Here is a 6,693-nt window from a genome sequence, read left to right as displayed (position 1 = left end):
TGTTCTTCATACAGCTGGCTGAAACCAGGTTTTTGGGTGTTGATTGGTTTGTTTGTTTTTCCAGGTATCTTTGGTTGTGTAATGATGCTTTGCTTCTTGGCTTAGGAAAAATTAAAAAAAAAAAAAAAAAAAAAAAAAAGTGTGATTTCTCTTGTCACTTTACACTGTGTGGAATCCTTGCTGAAGTGAGACTTCCCAGACATACGGTACTCCCCAGGGCCCATAAATTTCTGGCAGCATTTCCTAACAGTTTCAGTATACATCAATACTAGTTCAAAAATTCATTAAGGTATGTTGGTTTCTTCACCTGGAGAAGCGTTTGTGATACAGCATGTGTTTTATACATACTTAAAATAACATGTTTCCATGCTAACCTAGCATGTATATGGAAATCTTCTGTAACTGATTTGATTTTAGGTGCCCTTTCCTCAGATATTTGTTCATTAGTTTAACCATAGCATTTCAGTTCTTAGTTTTGGATTTTCTTGGTTTTGCTCTCTTTTTGCTCTCTTTTTTCTTCATTGTTAAATTCTTCAGCTAAATGTCCTCACAGGTAGCATTGTTGATACTAGCTGGCATCAATTTCCTGATCCTCAGGGCTCTATCATGCTTGTCACTAATAATTCAACCAGTTTGACTTGATAAGAAAGCACTGTTAGCAAACAACAGAGTGCTGCAGTTGGATTCTACAGATATTAAAACTGCAACTTGTAAACAAATCCACAGGACAAGTATTCCTGCCTTTATTTCTCTTTATTCTATGTATTTTAGGAAACAATAAATTGAAAAAATGCTTGTAGACACAGTTTTTTAATCACAGACTAGTCTTAATTTGAAATTTGCCGTTGTTATAATGGATATTTACACTACAGTCTGACAGCAGAATGGAAACAAACAATATGCTGTTTGTGTCCAATGAAGACTAAGCAATCTGGCTCAAATACTTGCTACTGTCTCATTTGATTTACAATCCACAACTTATTTTCCCAGAGGTAATAAGCTGCACCTTTTTTTTCTGACTGCAGAGGGCTTTCGATCAGATCATTACTGCCTGATAATAATCAAGGCAAATGGTGGAATTTATAAAGCCGTCGGGTATTAATTTAAGCTATTAGCATTGTATTAGCAGTCTACAAATAAATACGATTTGAAAAAAAATCCCCAAAGATATTCTCTACTATCAAAATCCATTTCTTTACTCTTTTTTACAGCCGTCTGTATTAACGTAACCAAAAAGAATGAGAATGAATACCTCAGTCCCAAAAGGATAAGCGAGGCTGGCCTTTTTGTATAATAAGGCAAAATGAAAGCATATTTGCAACATTTATATAACCTTCAGCAATGGGAACTTAACTCATATCATTTTGATGGTGACAGCTTATATTTGAAGTAGTCCCAGGACAATTTTTTTTTTTTTTTTTTTTTTTTTTTTTTTTTTTTTTTTTCCCTTCTAATTCTCAGCTAATCACGGGGAAAAGTTCCTGGATATTCAGGTTAAGATCTTGCAATATCTCTGTAACTGTAAACATTCTTGTTAGAAGGACTCAGACAGTACATTCTCATTCCATACAAAATGTTGAGTTACCGGTGGAAAACTACTGAAAGCTCAAATATTTCTCCAAAATTCATAATACGTTTATTCCAAACTACTGCCATGACACCTTTTGCACCCTTTCTCTGGACAAGGGCATGTGTCAGTTGCTACAGCTCAGTGTCACCTGCCCTTTTGGTTAAGAAAGTGATGTACCAGTAAGAGCGCAGTTCTGCCCGTAGAGAAGGTTGACACTTGGGCATAAGCTAACCTCTCTTACCCAGCAGTCTACATGACTGGATGGGGTTTTAGCTCTTTTTTTTTTTTTTTTTTCCTTTTAGAAAAATCAATTTTCTCTACAGAACTGTAACAGATTAACAACAACAACACCCAAAACTTCCCAGACCTAGTAATTTTTGAACCTACATGGGCTGCAGTGGGACAACCTGCATCACCTTGGTCCTCTCCGTGGGCTGCAGTGGAATCTCTTCTCCAGCACCTGGAGCATCTCCTCCCCACCTTCTTCACTGACCTTGGTGTCTACAGGGCTGTTTCTCTCAACCGTCTCTCACAATTTCTGCACAGAACTTTCTTAACCTTTCTTAAATATGTGATCACAGAGATGCCACCACGACCATTGCTGACTGGCTCAGCAGTGTCCTGTGACAGGTCCATTTTGGAGTTGGCTGAAGCTGTCTCTGTCCAACATATGGGCAGCTCCTGGTGTCTTCTCACAGAAGCCACCCCTGCAGTCCCCCAATGCTACCAAAACCTTGCCATATAAACCAAATACAACGGCTTTGAATGAATTCAACCCCAGATCTTGTTCCCTGAAGTCAGTGATAAATCTTCTCTGAGAAAGCAGCTCAGGAGGCAGCTGCTACAGATATAAAATACAATTCCAAATCTGAGATGGAGAAAAAAGAAAGTGGTCACTGAGTAACCAGTGCACTACTGTCCAGACCACTGCTATAGTAATTATGGCTGATATTTCATTTAAAGTTTAAATAACTTGATGCCATAACACAGTATGGATTCTTCACTGTAAGAACTGAATCCAGTAGACAGGAGATTAAAAGTACTACTGAAAATAATACTGTACATTTAGCATTGATGTAACGGAGCAATTGTTGACAAAAATAGCTGTTGCAATGTTGATCTCTTCTGAAGGGATAGGAGTTGACGATATGAATGATTAGTCTTTTTTTTAATTGCTACCGTATTGGGTTTATGTGGCAAGGATTTAGTAGAGGGGGCTGCAGGGGTGGCTTCTGTGAGAAGATGCCAGAAGCCTCCCCCATGAAGGACACAGCCGGGGCCAACAATGTACATTCAGCACTGTCACTGAGCTGCCCAATTATGGAAGTGGCACATGGCATGGCAGATTGATATCCTGAAGATATTTAGACAACAGTGGTAATTTTTGGTATCTGAATCATGTAATGTATCTGTCTGCCAGTCCATTATGAGAATGTAACATAACTAACAGTCTGGCTGCTACCAGTGATTCTAGATTCTTCCAGCATTCACAATTATTCACAAATTAATGCTTTTTGAATCTCTGGTATTATAATCCAGGGATTTTTTTCCCAGGTCAACAAAATTTGGAAGTTCAAAATTCACCATGAAAAAAAAAAACAACTCAGCTTTCTGTTAGATGTCTTACATATTTTTTCTGATAATTTTATAACTTACTCCTTAATTCATGTATTGTGTAATTTGGTGAGTAACAGGTCTCCATTCACCTCAACCATCATCTACGTGATTTTGCAAACCTCAAGTACATTTCCATTCTGAGACAGTTTTCATATATCACCTGACTTATTAACAATATCAAAGAACAACCAAGGCAGAAAAAGAACAGCTTAATTACTATATAAAAACAACTTATATATCCTTCCTATTTAAGGAACATATACAAACATATACTATATACCTATGAGTTAACACATCAGATAATAAAATAGACATAGTCCAATAACTCAGTACTTAAAATAAGTTTGTCAGTGATGTTATTTAACAGAGGTCTGACTGCAAGTTTTCATTATAGTGATATTTCTGTGATTCTTTCAGTTAATGTTAGTTGTGGCTAATTATTTTCAGGTGCTTGTCACTAATAGGTGAGACGGTCACTGCTGCACAGGATATGTCTAATAAAAGAATTATCTTACTTAAGAAGTTAATATGTTGTTTATATAAACATCGTAAGACCATGAAACCAACTGCATTGTGTGTGTTACTGCAGTGCTAAAGTTCATTTTCCCATCTAATTGTAAGAACGATATATTTAGAATTATTTATATCTTCATCAGTAAAAATGTGTTTAAGATTGCTCAGAGCTTCATCTGGCCAGAAGAATGGATTTAACACACAACAGCACACTTCATTAGTATGATAAGGGAGGGGTATGTATTTGTATAAATGTGCATAGATACTTATTAAAATATAAATTTTACATACATGAAATTATTTTGAAATTTAATCAGATTACCTGAAACACTGCAGTCTCTCCGAAGAGCTATATCATGCTGTGACATATGTTTCTTCTGTTTTTTCCCACTGTTTTGGTATCTATCTTCTCGTAGGTATCTATATAATCAAAAGGTTCCTGCCTCATTCTCTGTAATTCAGTGGAGAGTCTGATTTTTTTTCAGCATTTGTCTCTGCTAATAAGATCAGAAAACTAACTAGGAGATTCTTAGACAGACAGAAAATCAAATTAGTTTTGGAGATTTTATGTCTGAGGGCTGATACTGTTGATATTGTATGTTTCTACAAGATAACTTCCCACAGGATAATCCTCCATACAAATGCTTCATAGAATCTCTGTATAAAAGCAAACAAATGGAAAGCTTTAAAATAATTTCTCTAACTTAACCTTGAGTTTAGAAAATCAGATAAAACTGTGGTGTTGAAGAGTGCTTTGACAAATTGAATGAGAAAGTGACATCTTTTTGAATTCCAGGATCATTAGATCTTTCTGTACAGACATAGTGTATCTTTGATTATCAGAATTAAAATATTGTATGCATAGGTTAGCAACAAATGTATAAATAACTACCATATCAGTTCACAAGCTTTTTTTTTTACTCCTATTTTTCAGTCTCATTCTCTTTCCTGCTTAGTAGCTGGAATCTTTTGTTGCTGGTTTTCTATTGTTCAACTGGTTTTCAAGTCTTTTGTTCCACAATAATCTTTCTCAACTACATTTTTTGTATTGTCAGTGTAATATGATTTTGTCCATGTCCACCCTATCACAAACATCTGCATCTGTAACTCCAGGTACCTTACCACTTTGGAGGCTGTGGTCTTGCCAGACAAAACATGGTCTTAACTGCAGTGTAGGAATAAGTATTTGGGACCTACATATTAAAGGCTGGTTTATATATGAGAGATGGATATGCAAAATTATTCAGAGGAGAAAATAGATTTTATTAAATATTTTTGTTGAATTACTGCATGTTCTTAACCACCTCCCAAAAATAATATTGATCTTACTTGGGTCTTTTAGATCTTTGGCTATGGTAAACTACTATCTGCTGCTATGAACTTGTGGACCTTGGCACTATGCTGCAGAGCATAAGGCCCAAAGTTTTAATATCCTTGCTGATCAAAGAGAAGCTGAGGAAATTCAGAATGACTTTCCCTTTTTAAGTCTACAGCTTTTCTGTTCTGCACATCTGGCAAGCAACTAAAATTTCATTGGGATGATCTGAACACCACTTCGAACAAGCCACTTTTCAGATGCATTTACTGCAAGGAAGGTACAGTACTTTCCTGGAGAATGTAAAGTTTATCTTTTATAATCTGTTACATAACAGTTATAGAAAATTTCCTTTCACTGAATTTTTATTTTACTTTTGGTACAGAGGTAAAAGAACATTCCATATTAATATGCAGCTTGCAACTGCCTTTCATTTCCTTTCCTTGGTAATATTCCTCTGCTTTATTTTCAAGATTCTTTTGTTTGCTGCTCCACCAATAAAGGTGTGTGTCTAAGAAACTTTTCCATAAGAAAAATCACAGTATAAAAAGCAGCTGTCAAAAAAACAAACAAACAAACAAACAAAATAAAACGTGTCTCATACTACCTGGCAGGAATCTTTCTACTATGATGTAGCTAATCCTCCTAAGAGTATAACAGAGCACTAGGAGAAAAGTTGTGCAAGGAATTTGCTGAGAATGGATAAATCACAAGCTATCTGCTTTAAGCTTCAGGCAGATGAGTTTAATTACTCCATCGCAGTTTATTTAAAAATTTCGCTCTTCGTTCTGGCTGAAAGACTCACATATATTGGCATACTTAAAAATCTGCCTTCAGTCAGAACAACAGCAATCACAACAGGTGTTAGAGCATCACACTTCCAAACATCCATCGTGCAGTGGTTAAATACTGTTGAGTTTGTAGCAGTAATATAATTTATTGTCTGTGATCTAGGTAATTTGCTCAGTTGTTATAGTTCTGTAAAAATTTATTTTGTCATTAGTTTCACACAACTGAGCTAGTATGGTATTCTGTCACAAACCCCTGTTAACTAATAACACACACTATATGTGGTTAGTAACTAACTAGTACAATAGTAATATAAAATAACACTATCTATGTGTTATTTTATACCAAGTCAAGTGTTGCCAGGGTAAAATAGACATAGAGCATTTTGACTTAATGATAGCTGCTGTGGTTACTGACTGCTTCCGTGTCTAAAACAAAACAGAGGTCCCACTGTGCACTGCAAAGTGACACAGTGAGAGAAAATCCCTGCCAGCATCAAGTCCCATGCATTACAGAAAACCTACTGCTTAAGCCCTCCAAGTATTATTGTGTTTATCATCCTCATTTCTCGAGTTAGCAGATATGGACAGAGAGATTAAGAGCCTACTTACTCAGTGGCCTATTACGTAATTTGACACATGCTACTCTGTATCATGGGACATCCATTTTTATAGTTTCTCCTGAGTTGAGCTCAGTGACTTCAGAGTGGCTGTAATTCACCTTTTGCAGAGACAAGAGCGTGTTTGGAACTCACATTTCTCAAACTCCAACCTGAAGACCTTGGGAAGAATCACTATGTTTTGTTGATTTTTTCTTTTAGTCAGCAGAAGTAACAGTGAAAGCTGCTAATTAAATTCATAACTGCATAGATAACTGCACCTATGACTGC

The sequence above is a fragment of the Columba livia genome, chromosome 3 (assembly GCF_036013475.1).
Source record: "Columba livia isolate bColLiv1 breed racing homer chromosome 3, bColLiv1.pat.W.v2, whole genome shotgun sequence".
Taxonomy (NCBI): domain Eukaryota; kingdom Metazoa; phylum Chordata; class Aves; order Columbiformes; family Columbidae; genus Columba; species Columba livia.
The sequence above is the reverse complement of the archived record's forward strand: the minus strand, read 5'-3'. Positions refer to the sequence as shown.